This window comes from Tenrec ecaudatus, chromosome X (genome assembly GCF_050624435.1).
Source record: "Tenrec ecaudatus isolate mTenEca1 chromosome X, mTenEca1.hap1, whole genome shotgun sequence".
In the NCBI taxonomy this organism is placed as follows: domain Eukaryota; kingdom Metazoa; phylum Chordata; class Mammalia; order Afrosoricida; family Tenrecidae; genus Tenrec; species Tenrec ecaudatus.
In genome coordinates, this window is record NC_134548.1 from 122,978,671 (window position 1) to 122,999,928 (window position 21,258).

The window sequence follows — 21,258 nt, forward strand, 5'->3', positions numbered from 1 at the left end:
TCCGATTTTAGAACACTGCCATCACCCCAAAGAGAACTAACTCTCAACCCCCAGTACCAGTCCCAGCCCAGGCAAGTCTGTCTTTATGGATTTGCCTATACTAGATGTTGCACATAAATGGAATCATATATTATGTGGCCTTTTGTGTATGGCCTCTTTTGCTGAGCATAATGTTTTCATTGTGCCTGGAACCTAAACATGTGTCAGGCTTTATCAAGAGGTCCCGTGTACGTGTGAGATACATCTTCAACATTCAGCCCCGCAGTTCACAACTTCATCTTAGCCTTCATTACCTGCTTTCTCGGAGCCTCCAGGTTGGTCAGAGGTGGCAGCTTTGGGATTTTTCAGATCTGTTCTTGGAATGCATATAGCCCTGGGCATGAATACACACATATGGTCTTTTAGATGCCCTCCCTCTCCAAAATGTTAGAGCTTTTCAAAGCTCTCGGTGGACATCTATTTCCTGACTTTTCCATCAGAGCTTTTTGCTGAACCTATTGTGTGTCTACCTGAGCCACAGCACTCAACTGCTGCCTGGGATTGTTTTTGACAAAAGCTTCTGGGAAAAGGCTGTTAGCTCTTTGTGAGCTTTGAGTCAGGTTGTTAGGGTGCGGTGATCCCTTTCTCTGGTGAATCCCAGTGCTGCTGACTTCTCAAAAGGAATGGTGGAGTGGCAGCAATGTAGAGACAGAACAAGCAGGAGGAAGCAGAATAGCAGGTTTATAGAGCAATAAACTCAAGATACTCTGAGAACAGCCGCGCCCCCCCACCCCCCACCCCCCCCACCCCCCCCACCCCCCGCAGGCCTACACTACTGAAAGGGCAAAAATAGTGAGAGGCATTCCAGAGCTGGCAGGACCTTCTTATTTGTCTGACAGGGGCCGTTGAGCTCAGGGCTGGGGGTTTTCAAAAAATGGTAGTTGTCCCTGGTTGGCTGGGACGCACGCTGTGGTCCCTGCTTGGCTGAGACACAACTATGTCCTTATTTGGCAGGGTGGTCAGACTTCTGGCCTCTAGCCTCCTCTTTTCTGCTCTATGATGACTCATCAGTGGGACTGGTCAGGTGGCTTTCGCTGTCCTTGTCAAGGTCGCATAAAGACAGCCTTGTCTGTGCGGTCTTTCAGGAACCCAGTATCTTGGTCAAGTAATGACACTTATTTGGGAGTGAATGTCTGAAGGAGTACCAACCCTGTTCTTCCCCTCCAGTGCCAGTCACCACTACTGCCAACAAGTCGGTTCCAATTCATAGCAACCCTCTCCTCTAGGTTTCTGAACCTGTCCGTCTTTATGGGAGCAGATAGCCTTGTCCTTCATTCTCCCTCTGAGTGGCTAGGGGTTTGAATCACCAAATTTGCTGGTTAGCAGCCCAATGCTTACCTCGCAGTGCCACCAGGGTTCCTTCAGTGCCTTCCAGGCCTCAGGCTATTATTGGCTGCGCTTTGAGGGTTGTTGGTTTTCAAAGATAACATAGAGCCAGGAGAAAAGTATCCAAACAGGGAAAGTGAAAATGCCACAAAGGTTCATTGAAGATTCAGTGGTTTTCCACGAGTAAACTCTCCACAGATTGCTGTCAGCCTTTGGTGAATTTCAGAGAGCCTCTACCGAATTCCAGCCAGTTCAGCGGTAGCTGATAAAGTGAAATCAGAACAGATCCAAATTTGGAAAATGTGCATGTAGTGGAATAACCAGAATAGGGAAAATTCCAGGTGGAAACCCTGGAATGGGGAACTCAGAAGAGTCCTTTCAGGAGTCTGATGTGGGAGATTGGACTATTGCTCAGAATCTAGAGAGACACGCATTCAAAGTCTCTCTGTTAGGAGTAATTTTTGAGCTGGGCCGCACTGTTTACAACTCTGCCAGTCATGGAAATTTGGTCATTATACAAAGCATACACTGCCCTTCTTTGCCTAAAGGAAGATTAAGTTCTGATGCCATTGGCCCACAGTTATCCCCTTCCCATTGTCATTATGGTACTCTCACATTTTTCTGATTATTAGGGTTCATTCTGGTTACATGCCATCACCCATGACTGAATCGGTTAAAAGCCCTGGTTAATTTCCAGGGTCCTGAGAAAAAGTTGATTCCAATAGTGTTTGCCAGTGGTAGCCCTGGTGGCGTGATTGCAACCACAAAGTTAGCAGTTCGAAACCACAGGAAAAAGATGGGGCTTTCTACTCCCGTAAACTGCCGCAGAAACTCACAGGGACATTTCTACCCGGTCCTACAGAGTTACTAGGAGTCAGAGGCGACTCAATAGCAATGAGGGAAGGAGGCTGCTTTTATAGAGCAGAAAATTTGGGGAGGTCTTTGTTCTACCATTGTCATTTATCTCTTTAGCATATCTTTTGAAGTGCAAAAGTTTGTAATATTATTAAAATCTAACTCTTTCCCCCCCCCCCTTTATTACTTCTACTTTATGGTCTTGTAACTAAGATTTCTTTATCTAAGCCAAAGTCATAAAGATTTCTCATGTGTGTTCCTCTAGAATATTTATAGTTGGGGCAATATATTTAGGTCTCTGAAGCTTTTAAATGAATTCTAGTTTATAGTATAAAGTTTAAAATTAATCTCTTTGCATATGGATATCCAATTGCTCTAGCCCCTTTTGCTGAATAGACTATACTTCCCCATTGAATTGTCTTGGTACATTTATAGAAAATCCATTAAGTATATATGTAAGGCTTAAGTTCTTTTTTCTTTCTATCTGCAGAAATGTTATTATATCTGGGCACGGGTTCTTTGTTATTTTTAATGCTGGGTTTCATGCTCATCCCACCGGAAATCATTTCCTTTTCCCAGTATGCACATGCTGCATGCATTCTCTCCATGATTTAGAACTGGAGAGAGTGAGTGAGTGAGTCAGTGAGTGAATGAAGAATCAAGGTATGGTGAAGCTCACTTCATCTTCTCTGTAACTGTAACTTTTAATTGTACTGGATAATTGTTTTGAAGGTTTAATTTGGGCCAGTTCTTTGCTAGGCATTTTTGCACATTAAGTCATTTAAGTTTTAAAACAGCCATGGAGATAAGTGATACCATTATGTCCATTTCAGAAATGATGAAATTGACCTTCAGAGAGAAAGGATTTCCTCAAGGTCATAGTTTGTAAATGGCCATTCTAGGACTTAAATCTAGATCTGTTCATACACAAAAATCTGTGCACTTGACTCTCACCCTGTATTAGGCATACATACGAAGGGGTAACCTCCCGCCAAAAAAAGAAAAAAGCTCCACTGGGCGCAGCTTTTGTAGTACACAGTTTTCCCACTAGGTGTCACCTGGGAAGAATCTAAGGGTTAATCTTGATTCCTTTGACTTGAATCCTTACCATTTTCTCTTCAAGGACCTCAGTCAGTTATCCCAAGTACTTCCACTTTCCTTTCACGACTTTAATATATAAGTTATATCTTTTGCCAGATTCTTGGCTTATATATTTCCACCAATGACCTATCCCCACTAGCAAAAAAATGCCCTTCAGCTGTATAGATGTTCGAAGAACTATGTACGTGTGTCTTCTCCACTCATTATACCCACAATAAGTAGCAGTTGGTTTCAGAATTAAATGTAAAAGTTGGAACTCTATAAAGATTGTATTAAATCTACCTATGTTAATAATCATGATTTTTGTCACTCCGTTTATAATGAGAAATTTCAAACATAAAGGTTGAAAGAATTGCATCCTAATACCCGTTATGCCATCATCTAGATGCTACTATTTACCTTTCACTTTATCATGTATCTTTCCATCCCTCTATGCGTGTATCTAGTTATATAGATATAGCTAAAATAAATTGTTGACTAGATACTTACCTCCCTACATACTTCAGTATGTATATAGGTAACTAGAGATAAATATTGATGTTAGTCTGCGTAGACTAGAGAAACAAATCCAGAGATATTCATATGTTTAAGAGAAAGAGCTTTATATGCAGGAGCAATTGAATATGGAGAAAACATCCCAGTCCAGTCCAGATCAAGTCCATAAGTTCAATATTAGCCCATATATCCAATAGCAATCTATAAATTCCTCTTCAGACTCACACAACACATGCAATGATGCCGAATGCAGGAAGATCACAGGCCAGTGGGTGGAAAGTCTTGTGGATCCAGTGGTGGTGGAAGCATCTCAGCGCTGGCGTGGATCTCCATGTGGCTCCTCTAGATCAGAGCTGTGGCTGCTTCAGTGTAACTCCCTCAAGCTCGTCCATAGTAAAATCTCACAGGTTATCCTTGTATCTGGCCTCCAGTGACTTATTTATCTCCTTAGCACCTCCAAATGAGGTATCAAACTGCAACCCGATTGATAGACCAAGCTCCACCCCTTCATTCTTAAGTCTCAAATTGACAACAGATTATGTAACTACCACAACTGATTTCCATTTTTTCTTTTCATGTAAAATGTGCGTGCAATCAAAGAACAAAAAGACATATCATTGTAAATGAGGGGGAGTGCAGAGTGGAGACCCAAAGCCCATCTGTAGGTAACAGGACACCCCCTTACAGAAGGGTCTCAGGGAAGACATGAGCTCGTCAGTGTGCAGTGTAGCAACGATGAAAAATACTTAAATGTTTCCTCCCCTCTGTTATCATGATGCCAGTTTTACCTTACAAATCCAGCTAGACCAGAGGATGTTCACTGGTACAGATAGGAACTGGAAACACAGGGAATCCAGGACAGATGATCCCTTCAGGACCAGTGGTGAGGGTGGTGATGCCAGGAGGGTGGAAGGAGGGTGGGGTGGAAAGGGGGAACCGATTACAAGGATCTACATATACACTCCTCCCTGGAGAACGGACAACAGAAAAGTGGGTGAAGGGAGGCCTCAGACAGTGTAGGACAATGCAAAATAATAATAATTTCTAGATTATCAAGGGTTCATAAGAAAGGGGGAGCGGGAAGGGAGAGGGAGAAAATGAGGAGCTGATACCAAGGGCTTAAGTGGAGAGCAAATATTTTGAGAATGATGAGGGTAACCAATGTACAAATGTGCTTGGCACAATTGATGTATGTATGGATTGTGATAAGACTTGTAGAAGCCCCCAATAAAATGATTTTTAATGTGCATGCAATTAAACACATTAAGTGTTCATTTGCTGAGTTTTTTGACTGATGTCCAAACCTGTGTAGTGATTTGCTACTAAATATTTATTTAACAACCAGTTTAATAGACCAAAATACTTTTTTAAAGTTCTCATTAAATAGTTTAATAAAAATATTAAGGCTTAAGGTAATCATTGTTTTATGTGGAGGAGGGTAGTTTACATACTGCTAGATCCAAAGCATAGATTTTTACTTTCAAACCTTTAAAAACAAAAAGTTTACCGTCTTACAATGAAGAAAACAGAGCTTTAGCTTGCCCGTTTGTTTTTCATTCAGCATATATTCACCTACCTTATATCTGGTGGGGGAAAAAAAAATCTCACTTTTTTTTTGTCTATGGCCATACCATCCTGAACGTGCCGGGTCTCATCCAATCTCAAGTTTTATAGCTCAAAGGGGAAAAAGTGTAGATTGGTGTGATCTGAAATGTTTACTTCTTCAGCACAATGTTTTCACTGACTTGTTTGGACAAATAGTAACGCAGCTTACAGATCAGTATGGTTCAACAGAGTAAGTAGGAAGCTTGTTTCAAAAGGAAGAGTAGCTGGAAAGCATCGTGAGGAAAGGGAAACAGTGAATGTTATTTTCCCAAAGGCCCAACCTTGAGGCAAGAAGGTGTTCCGCTGGTTTTAAGGAAGTTAGTTATCTGGCACAATCACCACCCTAGTCAAACACCACTGAGGCAGGTTGCGGAGACCTCTGCATCAGTATAAGTGGTGACTCCCCAGCAAGAGCTAAGTCAGGGATACTGACTGCTAAGCACTGCAGGTCTGCCCAGGCTGAAGCTCCTTCATCAAAGCAGACTACCCACATGTGCTCATGGAGAACACCTGCTCACAAATTAACCTCATATTGTCCAGCCCACATGTCATCCACTGGAGAAGGACAGAAGGACCATGAAAGGAGTATTTGTAAGAAGAGAAGCAAGTACTAAGGTGCATCCAACCATAAGCGTTTTCTCCACAGTCACAGTCCTTCTGAGGCACCTAGATGGGCTCCAGGATCCAGTTGCTTACTACTTGACAGTGGCAAGAAGGGCAGCATCACATCCCGAGGGGCCCCCACTCCCTGCTGTCAAGCAGCTGGTCCTGTTCCTGGAAATAATGCCTCCACACGCAGTCTGGGCTGGAGGCTCCCTAGCACACTCCCTTGTACTCCTGAATTGACTCATAGAGGCTGTAGAGTTGACCAAACAGGGACCTGTTTAGCTGCTGGAGGCCAACCATCTTGAGCAGCGCCAGGGCTGCATCCAATTTGGGGAGTTTGCCCAGTGGTGCCAGGACACATGCAGCGCCGCCCCAGCAACCCCTGAGGCTCAACTCATCCTAGATGCCACCAGCCACCTAGAATACTGCTTCCCAAATAGCAGTGGAACAGCCCGCTGAGGCTCTTGAACAGACCCCTCCCAGGCCATCCACACCCACAGATCCAAGGGGCTCCCACTCGCACATTGTTCCTGGACCTGAACTCACCTTAACAGCTTACTCAATTTGCAAGCCCCAGTTGTTACACCCCTATTCACCTCGGCCTGCAAGCGTCCTGCCCAGACAAAAAGAAACTGATGTGTACCATTTGCTAGTGGTTTTGGCGAACATGCTCGCGCGTGGCCAGCGTATCATCACAGAAAATGGGAAGAGGTGCACACACTGCCATTGGATCACCTCTAGCACTCCATTGAACCTGTATCACCTAAACCTTATCAAGACATAGAACATTATTATCAACCCAGAAGTTCTATCCTGCTCCTTCCCAGTTGCTACCCACTCTCTCACAGGGTTTTGATTTTTCCAGCATTAGTTTTGTCAGTTCAAAAACTTCATACAAGTGGAACCATACAGTATGTGTTCTTCTGTGTAAAGGTTTCTTTAATTCGACATAACCTTTTGGAGATTCAGGTCTTCTCATCCTGAAATTTCATTGAAGAGTTTCCTTTTATTTTTTTAAAAAATAATTTTATTGGAGACTCATACAATTCTTTTTTTTTTTCAAGAGCACAGAATTTTATTGGGGAAGGTTTAGACAAATGGAAACCCCACTTTCAGAAGTATATAGGATACACAGAAATGTTGTAAAAATAGATTCACATTTCAATTTTTGTTTAGTAATGATTTCCATGACTTTTTAGTAATATTTTTCACTTACCCTTGAATATATGTGTGCATTTTAAGATGTTTTTATTGGTACACACGACAATAAAACAAAGCAAATTATGTATTCTTTTTTTAATTAATTAATCTTTTTATTGGGGCTCATACAACTCTTATCACAATCCATACATACATCAATTGAGCAAAGCACCCTTATACATTTGTTGCCCTCGTCATGCTTTTTTTTTCTTTTCTTTTTTTACATTTTATTAGGGACTCACACAACTCTTATCACAATCCATACATATACATACATCAATTGCTCATGTAATTCTTATCATAATCCATACATACATCAATTGTGTCAAGCACATTTGTTGCCATCATCATGCTCAAAACATTTGCTCTCCACTTGAGCCCTTAATATCAACTCCTCATTTTGCCCCTTCTTCCCTACTCCCCCCTCCCTCATGAACCCTTGATAATTTATCAATTATTATTTTGTCGTATGTTGCACTGTCCGGTGTCTCCCTTCACCCAGTTTTCTGTTGTCCGTCTCCCAGGAAGGAGGTTATATGTAGATCCTTGTATTTGGTTCCCCCTTTACACCCCTTCCTTCCTCCACCCTCCCGGTGTTGCCACTCTCACTACTGGCCCTGAAGGGATCATCCACCCTGGATTCCCTGTGTTTCCAGTTCCTATCTGTACCTGTGTACATCCTCTGGTCTAGTCAGACTTTAAAAGTAGAATTGGGATCATGATAGTGGGTGCGGAGGATGCATTTAGGAACTAGAGGAAAGTTATGTGTTTCAACGTTGCTGTACTGCACCTTAACTGACTAGTCACCTCCCCGCGACCCTTCCGTAAAGGGATGTCCAATTGCCTGCAGATGGGCTTTGGGTATCCACTCCGTACTCCCCCTGATTCACAATGATATGATTTTTTGTTATTTGATGCCTGTTTCCTGATCCCTTCGACACCTCATGGTCACGCAGGCTGGTGTGTTTCTTCCATGTGGGCTTTGTTGCTTCTGAGCTAGATGGCCGCTTATTTACCTTCAAGCCTTTAAAACCCCACATGCTATATCTTTTGATAGCCATCCTTACACTGATTTTGGATCACTTTTTGCTCCCTTATCCCTGGCTTGGTCAGCACCACCTGAAGAGTTTTCTGTATTCAGTATTTTCCTTCTTTTCATCCTATTCCTTTTTATTGGAGATTTATATATATATATACACACATATATTCTTATATCTTAAAGTTTCCATTTTAGCCATTTTAAGTATATCATTTCATATTTGTGTGCTATAACCACTATTTAGTTCCAAGACTATTTCTTATCATCTCACCATCACTTTTTACCCATTAAGCAATAATTCCTTATTTTTCCCTTCTTCCAACCCTGATGACCACTCATCTACTTTCTATCTTTACACATTTCCAGATTCTAGATATGTCTTAAAAATGGGATCATGCAATGTTTTCACTTTACTGATTAGTTTAGTTCACAAATATAGCATTTTCAAAGTTCATGGCACTTTCTCCTTTGGGATTTGTACAGTTATAGGTGTAGATCCCAAAATAGATGATGAAAGTATTTCTAAATCCCAACTGTATGACTGTTTACAGAAAGAAGGACTGTAATTGTTATGAGGATTTCGTCCTTAAATATGTGCATCTAATATTTTGTTTTCCTCACAGTGAGCTCCTGTGCGACCATGGGTTAAGCACTAGGCTATCTGCAAGGTTGGCCGTTAAAACTCTATCTGCCTCACAGAAAAAAAGAGGCTGTTTCCTTCCATACGTTCGCCGTTTCAGGAACCCTAATGAGCAATTCTACTCTATCTTATATAGGGTGGCTATGGATCAAAATTGACTCAATGGCTTTGAGTTTATTTTTCTTTTGTTTTGTTTTTCACTTACAAAATACATAAATGGGGCTACTGTATTTTCAGTTGTGTCAGGTGAGTCCCATGTATGACCTTGTAACTGAGATGATGTATGATGCATGAACCTTCTTGGTAAGGGGTGTGCTGTGGTGGATAAGATTGTGTGTCTGTTTCACTTTATACTTAAATTATAACACATTTCATTATGGATCTTTGTAGTATCTCTTGCTTGGAGATTGTTCAGCTTCTTTACTACGTAGACTCAATAAGTGGGCATCGTTTGATCTTCCCATTTGCTTATTCTCTCTTCTCTATCCTCAAACCTGATTTTAGCCCCTCCCGTGAATCTTCATTTGCATTCTTATACGTGTCCTTTCCCCTAGTCTGTCTTGTCCCTCAGTATAATTCTCTCCATTGATGGTCTCATTCTGTTCTGTATCATTTTCCTGTTTTCCCGCAGTTCGTTTATGTTTTTGTTTTGTTTTAAGCCTACTTAATAAATTTGTCTGTTTCAAAATCATTTTATTGGGAGTTAATACAGATATATCATTCCACGGTTCAATCACATCAAACAGTATTGTATAATTGTTACCACAACAATCAGTTTCAAAGCATTCTGTTCTTTCCTGAACTTCTTGATATCAGCTCCCTTTACCCCACCCCACCCCTCACCACTGTAACCCCCAGAATCCCTCATTCTACTTACCGTTCCGGTAGATTCATCACTCCTGGGTTTCATATACTGGAAAACATTTATCAAAAATTCAAGAGGGTGACCCCTATGACATAACACATCTGAAACAAAATCCAATACAAACAAACAAACAAAATAGAGACAACTGGATCAGGTCCAGCATGCATCAGAGGGTGAGGGGGTGGGGGTGGGGGTGGGGACCAAGTGACAAGGTTGTAACTGTTCAAGTCAGGTTTATCCTTTTGATCTTCTGTAGTCATCTCTCTGGTAGCCCGTGTCTTCCCATCCCTCTATTATGGATAGAGAGAAATCACTGGAGGCTTATTTCTTATGTAGATCCCACAAATATTTCTTAGGCTCCCACTGTCATCCATAGCCTTCTGCAAACCAGGTTCTCAAAATTTAGGCCCTAATATTAATTATATCCTCCTTCAGCTTCGGATCATATGATTGGCAGTCCTTGGGTCACTGATGGGCTTCTTCCATATGGACTTAGTTGACATCTCATGAGATGTTTGAAGAAAAGCCTTTAAGCCCCCAGACACTATTTGATCTGATAGTCGGACACCATCTAATATCTTCACCACACTTTACTATAGCACCCATATCCTCTGTGCTCCCTTCCTGAGGGAGAGTATCTAGCAGAGTCATGATGTAAGAGCTAATTGGTCTTAAACTGGAGTTAGGATTTAGTGCAAACCCAAAACCCTTTCATAGATCTGGTTTTTTTTTTTAATCTGCCTTTGACTACCTTTCAAAACCTCCATGTTAATGTATTGGTAGTGAATCTTGTTGATCATCCCCATTTGTTTGTTTTAAAGTCTTTTTTTACACAGTCCATCATCCCACCTTTCTCGGGATGTTTGTTTTACCTCATGTTATTCTTTTGGATTAACTCTTCTTTCTTACTTCTTTGTATGTCTTTAGATTTTCTTACTGAAAAGGGGGCATTTGAATATAGTGGTCTACAACTTATGACAGCATTCTGTTCCCATGACTCCACCCTTAGTCAAGTTTGACACCAGTCAAATATTTCCCTTTCTTAGTTTCACTGTTATTGCCTTTTATTATCAGTATCTTTATAAACCATAACAGTGAAGATCTGTGAGTGAACACGTAAGAATAATGGCATGAGCCAGTTAGATGCTGCAGCACTGTATGTAGTACAGCTCACTAATGTTACGATGTACAAAAACAGACAGACATAATTTGAATATGTTGTCAATCAGGGACTACCAGTATTATAATCGGATGACTATCATATTATACATATATATTATGACAAATTCTCCTTCCTTATAAGAAGTTCACGTAGGGCTCTCTATTGTTGAAAGGGAGAGTAGCTTTTTTTTTTTTTGCAAAGAAAACTACTAAAGTCTCGTTTTGACAGATTTGCTTGAATGATATCTATCTGCAACAAAGAAAACACGTCTATTAGTCTTTGTAAGTTTACTCTGTATGGAGGAACTCCTTCAACCCTTATCCAGGTTTGCTTTGAGCTTAGGGATCAGCTAGAGGTAAAGTATTTTTCCGGTATATTTTAGTGTACAGTTTTCCCTTGGCTTTCTAAATTCCACTGTATCCATGGCTTCTTTCTAATCTTCTGATTCCACAAAGAAACTACCTCCCTGGCTTTTGCTCCAGACCCAGGTTTTAGGTATCCATTGTGTACTTCATCATGGTGACCTTATAGGACCAGGTAGAACTGCCCTTAGGGGTTTCCAAGACTACAGCTCTTTACAGGAGTCATTGTTGTTAGGTGCCATCAAGTTGGTGGTTCTGGCCTATAGTGACCCTATGCTCAACAGAATGAACCACTACCCTGTCCTGCACTCTCCTATCTGTGCCAGTGTACATCCTCTGGTCTACCCAGATTTGTAAGGTAGAATTGGGATCATGATAGTTCATGTGTGGGGAGGAAGCATTTAGGAACTAGAGGAAAGTTGTATTTTTCATCGTTGCTACATTGCACCCTGAGTGGCTCATCTCCTCCCCAAGACCCTTTTGTAAGGGGATGTCCAGTGGCCCACAAATGGGTTTTGGATCTCCACCCTGCACTCCCTCCCCCCTCATTCACTATGATAAGATTTTTTGTTCTGATGATGCCTGATACCTAATCTCTTCGACACTTCAAGCCTTTAAAACCTGGTAGGGCATGATCAAGGGTAAGGTAACTAAGAGGAATTGCTGAAACCCTAGTGGGAACTCAGCATGACAGTGGGACAGGAGGAAGGTCAGTGTAAATAAAGGAAAGAGCTGGGAGGCAAAGAGCATTTATAGAGGTCTGGATAAAGACATGTACACATGCAAATATATTTGTGTATGAGGATGGGGAAATAGATCTATGTGCGTATATTTATAGGTTTAGTATTAAGGTAGCAGAAGGACATTGGGCCTCCACTCAAGTACTCCCTCAGTGCAAAAATACTTTCTTCTATAAATTGGCATTCTGTGATGCTCACCTTCCCGACACAACCACTGAAGACAAAGCGAGTGAATAAGCAAATGATATAGTGTTTGGGGTCTTAAAAGCTTGAAGGTAAACAAGTGGCCATCTAGCTCAGAAGCAACAAAGCCCATAATGAAGAAGCACACCAGCCTGTGTGATCACGAGGTGCCGAAGGGATCAATTATCAGGCATCAAAGAAAGAAAAATCCTATCATTGTGTGCTCATCTCCATGATAAGATTGCTGAAGATAAATGGGTGCTTAAACAAATGTGGCGAAGAAAGCTGATGGTGCCCGGTTAGCAAAAGATATAGCGTCTGGGATCTTAAAAACTGTTGAAACATTTCAATTGGATCCTGTTATCCTGTTATCCCTTAGCATGTGACAATCCAATATTCCAACACCATTTTTTTAAATCATTTTATTGGAGGCTCATAAAACTTATCATAATCCATACATACATCCATTGTGTCAAGCCTATTTGTACATTAGTTGCCATCATCATTCTCAAAACATTAGCTTTCTACTTGAGCCCTTGATATGTTCCTCATTTTTTACCCTCCCTCCACACTCCCCCTTCCCTCTTGAACCCTTGATAATTTATAAATTATTATTATTTTGTTCTGTCTTACACTGTCCAATGTCTCCCTTCACCCACTTTTCTGTTGTCTATCCCCCAGGAAGGGGGTTATATGTAGATCCTTGTAATCGGTTCCCCCTTTCCACCCCACCCTCCTTCCACCCTCCTGGTATCACCACTGTCAGCACTGGTCCTGAAGGGATCATCTGTCCTGGATTCCCTGTGTTTCCAGTTCCTATCTGTACCAGTGAACGTCCTCTGGTCTAGCCAGATTTGTATGCTATAATTTGGATCATGATAGTGGAGGGGAGGAAGCATTTAAGAACTAGAAAAAAGTTGTATGTTTCAACGTTGCTACACTGTACCCTGACTGGCTTGTCTCCTCCCCATGACCCTTCTGTAAGGGAATGGCCAGTTGCCTACAGATGGGCTGTGGTTCCCCACTCTGCACTGTCCTTCAATCTCAATCATATATATTTTTTTTTGTTTTTGATGCCTAGTCACTTCAACACCTCATGATCATGCAGGCTGGTGCCAGCACCATTTCTTAATGAGACTATCCCTTCTCCATTGAATGCCCCCATTGAAGGAGACTTGCCAGAACTCAGTTGACCAACCATAGATGTATATTTATTTGGTTGTTTTATATTTTTTGGACTTGGTTCTACAAAACAAAACAAAAAACATGCTGCCATCTTGTCATTTCCTATACTCATAACAAGTCTGTAGAACAGGGTAGAACTGCACCTGTGGGTTTCTGAGACTATAAATCTTTATGGAAATAGAAAGTCTCATCTTTGTACTGTGGAGAGACTGGTAGTTTTAAACTGCTAACCTTGCAGTTAGAATCCCACAGTGTTACCCACTACACCAGCAGTGCTCCTCTCAGTTTTATATTGGGGCTTCAAAGTGCTCACTAAAAAATAGAATTAAAAGATAATGGAAAATTTCCGTGGACTTTTGGAAGCCCCTTTATATTTCTTTTATCTCTATAGTATACCAATATTATACTATTTTGATTATTACAGCTTTACAGTGTGTTTTAAAATAGGAAAGTATGAATACTCCTGTATTGTTCTACTCTTTCAAGTTTGTTTTAGTTGTTCAGGTCTTCTTGAAATTCCCTATTAATTTGAGTATCATCATTTTCTTTTCTTAAAAAAAAAACCATTGGAGTTTTGTCAGGGATTGTGTTGCAACTACAGGTTGCTTTGGGTAGTAATGACATCTTTATAATGTTAAGTCTTCTGACCTATGAACAGGGATGCCATTCCAATCATTTGCATCTTCTTTCAGTAGTGTTTTCTGTTTTTCTGTGTTCAAGTCTTTCATGCCTTCAGTTTAAATTATGCTAGATATTTTTGTTTTATTTATAAAAACCAGTTTATTGACATATAATTCATGTATGATACAATTTAGTGATTTAAGTTTATGTTAAAAACTGTGTAGTCATCACCAGAATCAATTTTAAAACATTTTCTTCATTTTGTACCCATTATTATTAGTTCATGCTTTCACACTCCAACCTCCCATGCCATAATTTTAGGGAACTCTTAATCTAGTTACTGTCTCTATATATTTACCTATCCTGGATTTCATATAAAGAAAATCATACCGTGACATTACAATAAAATGCAAATGCCTCAATCCAAGAGAAAGCAGAAGATAATAATAGAAACTTGAATAAATTTTAAATGGGTCAAAAATGAAAACAAAAATATGTTAAATTTTAACCTCACTATCTGCAATATAAATTTTCCAGTATATTCTGTCTGACAGCAAGACTACTCACATCCCTGGTCAATAGTCCAAGGGAATTCAGTGGAGGCTTAATTGACATGGAGATTCTGCAAATGACTGTTAGGTTTTCACTGTCTGCAAACCAGGTGCTCAGAATTTCGGCTCTAATACAAATCCCTTCTCTGATCTTGGATTTAATTTCCTTTTCAGCTTATTCCTTATGGGTATCTATAAAAGCAACTAGTTCTGTTATACAGAAGTATCACAAGTGGGAGACTTTAATGAACAGAAATGAAATTTTTTTTTACAACTAAGCTAGACGTACAAATTCATGGCTCTTGGAGAAATGTCAGCTTGTCTTTTTTTCTCCTTCTTTTCCTGGTCCTTGATGATCTTCATGTGACCTTGTTGTAACAACAAGATTGTTGATAGTTGCTGTTCAGTCACTTTTGACTTGTGACCCTATGAACTACAGAAGGAAACAACTCAAGTTCAGCACCTCTTCACAATTCTTTTTATGTTTGAGCCCATTGTTGCAGCCACTGTGTCAATCCATCACTGACCCTCTGCTTTACTGGGCACAATGTCCTTATCCAGGGACATGTCCTTATCCAAAGGATGTAGCATGAAGTCTCCCATGCTTGCCTCTAAAGGGCATTCTAGCGTCACTTCTTTTGTTGTTGTTTTTAATCATTTTATTGGGGGCTCTTACAGCGCTTTATCACAATCCATACATCCATCCACTGTGTCAAGCCCATTTTAGCTGCACTTTTTTCAAGACAGATTTGTTTCCTCTTTTGGAAGTCCAATAGTACTTTCAAGGTTCTTCTCCAGCCCCATCATTCAAATGTATCCATTCTTCTTTAGTCTTCTTTATTCAGAGTCCAACTTTCACATGCATATGACGTGATTGAAAATACCATGGCTTGAGTCAGGTGCACCTATGTCCTCAAAGTAATATCTTTGCTTTCCAACACTTTAAAGAGTTCTTGTGCCGCAGATTTACCCAGTGCAACGCATTGTTTAATCTCCTGACTGCAGCTGCCATGGATTCAAGCAAGACAAAATCCTCGACAACTTCATTTTTTCTCCCTTTCTCATGATGTTACCTATTGGTCCAGTTACGAGGATTTCAGTTTTCTTTACAGTGAAGGCTGCAGTATTTAATCTTCTTCAGCAAGTGCTTCAAGTCTTTCAAGAAGCAAGGTTGTGTCATCTACATATCTTAGGGTATTACTAAACCTTCCTCTAATCCTGATGCTACAATCTTCTTTCTATTGAGCCCAGCATCTCTGATTATTTGCTCAGCATACAGACTGAACGAGCATGCTGAGAGGGTGTAACCCTGATGCGTAGCTTTCGTAAGTTTAAAATTATGCATTATTTCCTTTCACAGAACTGCTTCTTGATACATGTACAGATTTCGCCTTCTCAAAAGTATCTTTTGTTTGTGATGATCCACAAGGTTTAATGCCATTGCATAGTCAATAAAACATAAGTAAACATCTTTTGGTAGTCTCTGTTTTCAGCCAGGCTCTATCCGACAGATAGCTCTTCTTGTACAACAATGATAGCCCTTGTTGCACATCTTCTGAATTCAGCCTTAACCTCTGGCTACTCCCTGTCAATATATTGTACATGTGAACTGGCATCTGTTCTTTGCTTCTCCACCTACTCTGTATATTTTATTTCTCAAAAGTGCTTGGGTTTAGGACATAGCCTGAATTGATATGGTATCCTTTACATAACAAAGAAAACTATTTCCAAAAGGGCTTGCATGCACAGGTATCCCAGTGCCATGAGCCAATTCTAGCTCATGCAGCCCCTGTCTCAAAAACCAAACTCATTGCCATCAAGTCTAGTCTAACTCATATTACCCCTATAGAACAAAATAGAACTTCCCCTGTGGGTTCCCAAGACTGTACATTTTTACGGGAGTAGAAAGCTTCATCTTTGTCCCACAGAGTAGAGTGGCTGATGGCTCCTGTGGCAGTTACTTAATTTCTTGTCAACGTGAAGATATATAAAAGTTTAGGTGTGGCGTTTAACCTGTCAGTCAAGTCACAGCTTGATGGTGCTTCCTTGTGGGCATGGCCTTCTCATAAAGAGGGCCCTGAGAACCTCTCGTTTCTCTCTCTGCCTTCACCTTCCTGCTGGCTGATGCTGATATTGCTGCCAGACCCACCACCAGTGGATCCACACAACTCTGCACCACCAACCTGTGCTATTCCTGCATTCTGCATCATTGCTTGTGACTGTATGAGTAGTCTGAAGAGGGACTCATGGACTAGTATTGGACTTAAGGCCTTGAGCCAGACCAAGCTGAGATGTTTCCTTGATATGCAACTACTTCTTGATATAGAGCTTTTTCTTACATATTTATGCATGTCACTGGATTTGATTCTCTAGTCAACCTGACCTAACACAGTTAGTTTCTAATCATTGACCTTGTGACTAACAACCCAGTGCATATGCCCACTAAGCGCCCAGGGCTCCGGACAGAATAAAATGGCTCCTTAGTGTTTCTGGCACTGTAGATCTCTATGGAAACAGACTGCCTCATCTCTCTGCCATGGAGTTCTGGTGAGTTTGAAGCACTGACTTTTCATTTAGAAGCCCAACACTTAGCTTACTTTTGGGGGAGACACAATTCAGTCTATAACCATCTTTTTAACCATCTGACTTTGCCGAATTAATTTAACTGTAGTCACTTGTTTGTGATTTCTTCAGGAATTTTTTTCTTAGTTTGTTTATTTTTAACAATTTCACTGGGACAGACTTCACAAATGGATCCTAATAGTTCATTCACATTCATAAGAATTGTGCAACCATCATCATAATTCCAGGAAATTCTTCTTGCTTGAGCTTCTGAGAAGGCACTACATTGTATATATTTTACATTAGGTTCTTTCAAGTGTTGAATAATTAACCAAATATAAATCAAAGGAAAAATGCCAGTACCAAAAATTCTAAACCTAATCAGTAGTAAATGAAGCTGACTACAAATAAAGTTACTAGCATGACCCCATGAAGAAAAAACTTACCTGAAGTGACTTTAACACATAATACATGTACATTCCTAATGTGATATATTCGAAAGAAATATAAAAGTGTACACTACAATTTTTTATCAGTGTCAATTTGCAAATGATGCTGTAATAAAAATACTGCCAGTGGGTGGCTTTAAAAGACAGAACTTTATTTTGTCACGGTTCAGGAGGCTAGAAGTCTGGGTACTTGGACCTCTGTCAACTCTGAAGGAAGAGACTTCTCTCAGCTTCTGTAAACCTGGATTCCTTGGCCATCTTCACATTTTTGCTTGTCCCTATGCCTCATCTGCCCTTTCTATAACTCTGAAGTGATTAGGATTAGAACATATACTGTAGCGATAATGTTAGTAACTTAATATGGCCCCTTTAACTGCAGTACCTTATAAACACTATCTATTTGTGATGCATAGCTTCTATACCTGCAGTTATAATCCCATTTTGGAGGAAGTTCTAGGCAATGCTAATGGACAGGATTAAGTTGGGATTAGAGGGTGTGAACCAAGCCACCTCCCACTGTTCCTCTGGGGCTTCCTTCAAGACAAAAACCACACCTTAGAGCCATTCTTCTAAATAGAGAAAAATCTCAGAATTATCCAGTGCAGCATGGTCACAATCTCTGTCTGAAGTGGTGGAGGATGAAATCAGAGGCACCAGCAACTGAGGCACGGAGACCATGGGACAGAGCAAAGGAGCCAGACTCAAACCAGAGACCAAGACCTGGATGGGAAGAGCAGCACCAAGACTATGAGATTGTCAGAGCAGTAGGCTAGCTTTCTGTCCCACAGAGGCAAAAGCCAAGGGTCCCACGTGGCTGAGCATCTGAAGACTAGACAGAAACTTGACTGCTAGCTAAGAAGAGGCGCTGTTGTGAACCAATGACTGTATCCTAATTGTTTACTGATCTTGAATTGTGGTAACCTGTTAACTCCCCTCTTGAACCCCCTTAATTATGAGTTGTATGTGGGTCTGTGCAGCTATTGTAATGGATTGTTGAACTCAGCAGAAAAGTATATTGTTATGGAGAAACAGTTGGCGTCAGAATAGGGTCAAGAAAGGTGTCTGACTCCTGCCTCTTGGCAATAGGAAGTCAGAGGAGTTCAAAGATGCCCCCACCTCCTATGCTGTTTTCGCAGTTTCATTAATTTAACAAAGAAAACTGTATTCTCCTATGGGATTACATCCACCGCTATAGGGCTTAGATTTTAGCACTTATTTTAGATGGACACAATTCAATACATATAAATTAGAATATCAGTGTTGTATTGACTTTTTAAAGTTCTATTTTATATGTGTGTCTGTACATATATATAGACACATACATATTTCTTTTTTTACATACATATTTCTGTAGTATAACGAAATTATTGGAGAAGCACATAATTTTGTTAATTTTATTACGAACCAAGGATTTCACACATATGAGAGAAGAGTTACAAGTCAGAAATCAAGACTTTTAATTTAAAAATGTGTATGATATTAAATTTGAAATGTAAATACCAATAAGCCTCATGACTTAAAAAATAATTTTATTGGGAGCTCTTACAACTCTTATAATAATCCATACATCCAGTGTGTCAAGCACATTTGCACATATGTTGCCATCATCCTTTTCAAGACATTTTCTTTCCACCTGAGCCCTTGGGATCAGCTTCTCATTTTTGCATATCTTGCACCATCTGCTGTCTCCCTTTACCAATGTTTCTGTTGTTTCTCACCCTGAGTAGGGGGATTATACATCGATCATTGAAATCGGTTTCCTCTTTCTTCCCCTCATTTCCCCCTACCTTCATGATATCACTACTCCCATTATTGTTCCTGAGGGGTTTATCTGTCCTGGATTCCATGTGTGGAGAGCTCTTATCTATATCAGTGTACACGCTCTGATCTAGCCGGTTTTGTAAGGTAGAACCGGGGTCATGATAGTAGGTTGGAGGACGCATTAAAGAATTAGAGGGATGTTGTATGTTTTGTCAGTGTTATTCTGTACCCTGGCTGGCTCGTCCTTTCCTTGTAAAAATCTGTTTTTGAGCTTTGTCACTGAACAAAAGCTTAGAAGCAACAGCAACCCACAAGCAATGAACACTTTCAGCAATGTATTGTGGTTTCTGGAAACCATTTCTCAATTATACAAAAACAAGGGATCTCTAGAAAAATATTCCAGGTTTGGTAGGATAATTTAACATTAAAAAGAATCATGACTATAGGAATTCAAATACATCAAATATAGAAAAATAAGTCCCTTCTTAATGACACTGAAAATAATCATTGGTTATTGGAAATTTCTTAGAAGTGATGTAAAAGAATCAAACATTTATCTTGCCTTTTCTTAGTGAGCTTTTTAGGGACATGACATAGTTTATGATAGTTTGTTCATTATAGAATTCCTGCTGACAAATGAGAAAGACATACTAGAATTAGAAGATCCTCAGTTTATAACCGTTGATATGTTAATATATCTGGGCAGTGTTCATCAGTGGCTGTAAAATACCTTACAAACAATCCAAAGGCATCAAGTCAACTTATGGGCTGCTAACCACAAAGTCAGCAGTTCGAACCCACCAAGTGTTACCAGGGAGAAAGATGATGTTTTCTGCTTTCCTAATGGTTTACAACCTCAGAAACCCTTAGGGGCAGTTCCTCTCTTCCCTATATAAGGTCACTATGAGTGAGAATGAACTCCATGGCAGTGAGTATCTCAGTATGAGTCTTGTGCTTCCATATAGGACAAAGTAACACTGCTCCATAGGGTTTCCTAGACTAAATCTTTTTGAGAGTAGAAAGCCTCAACTTTCTTTCTCCAAGTGGCCAGTGGGTTTGAACTACTCACCTTGTGGTTAGTACCCCAATGCTTATTCCACAGCGCCACCAGAGTTCCTTTAAAGACTTTAGATGAAAGGTAATGGGACATTTTTGTCGCAGAAAGATCAGGCTAATACTACCTGAATCCATTGATAAATTTCAGTGTCACTATGTATGGCTCCATCAAGCTTGTATCTTCTGAGAAAATGCAATTGGATGTACATAGAACCATTTTTCTCACTCAAAAAATTCAGCCTGAATTTAATAAAAATCTCTAGGTCAACACTAGAATTTGACTTTCTGCAGTGATATAAATGCTCTTTATCCACTCTGTTCCACATGGTATTCTCTAGCCACATGTAGTTATTGAATACATGAAATGTGACCAGTAGGTCTAGGGAAATGGAATTTCAAAAATTAATTTAAATAGCTACATGTGACTAGTGGATACTGTATTTGATAGCACACCTCTAGACTTAAAGACCAGTTTATAGAAAATATGAGATAGCGAATATTAATATGGAAACTATTTATTAATCAAATATTTACCATTAATTTTTCTGTAAATGACCTGGTTTTTCTAATAAATCAGTGATATGAGGGGAAATGGACTGGGAGTTTAGAAGAAAGGGGTACTGTTTTAGAATTTTCAAAACCTACAAGACCTAAAGAAAAATGCCTGTTTAGATCCTAAATTGAACAGCCAGTTGTTCAAAACTAAGTCTTTGAGATAAAGCAGTGTAAATTTGAACTTGGTATTAGATGACGATGCTAAGGAATTGTTGATCTTGCAAGTTATGAGAAAGATGTGCCATACTAGTTACATAGTTTAAATGCCCTTACCCATTAAAGGTGCTCGCACTTACATAC

The 21,258-nt window shown here is 40.1% G+C and overlaps 1 protein-coding gene across 1 annotated transcript in view; it reads left to right on the forward strand.

Moving 5' to 3' along the window:
- The window catches only part of RBM41 (RNA binding motif protein 41), a 49,544-nt gene that overhangs the window by 18,042 nt on the left and 10,244 nt on the right, over nt 1-21,258 (forward strand). The window lies entirely within an intron of this gene.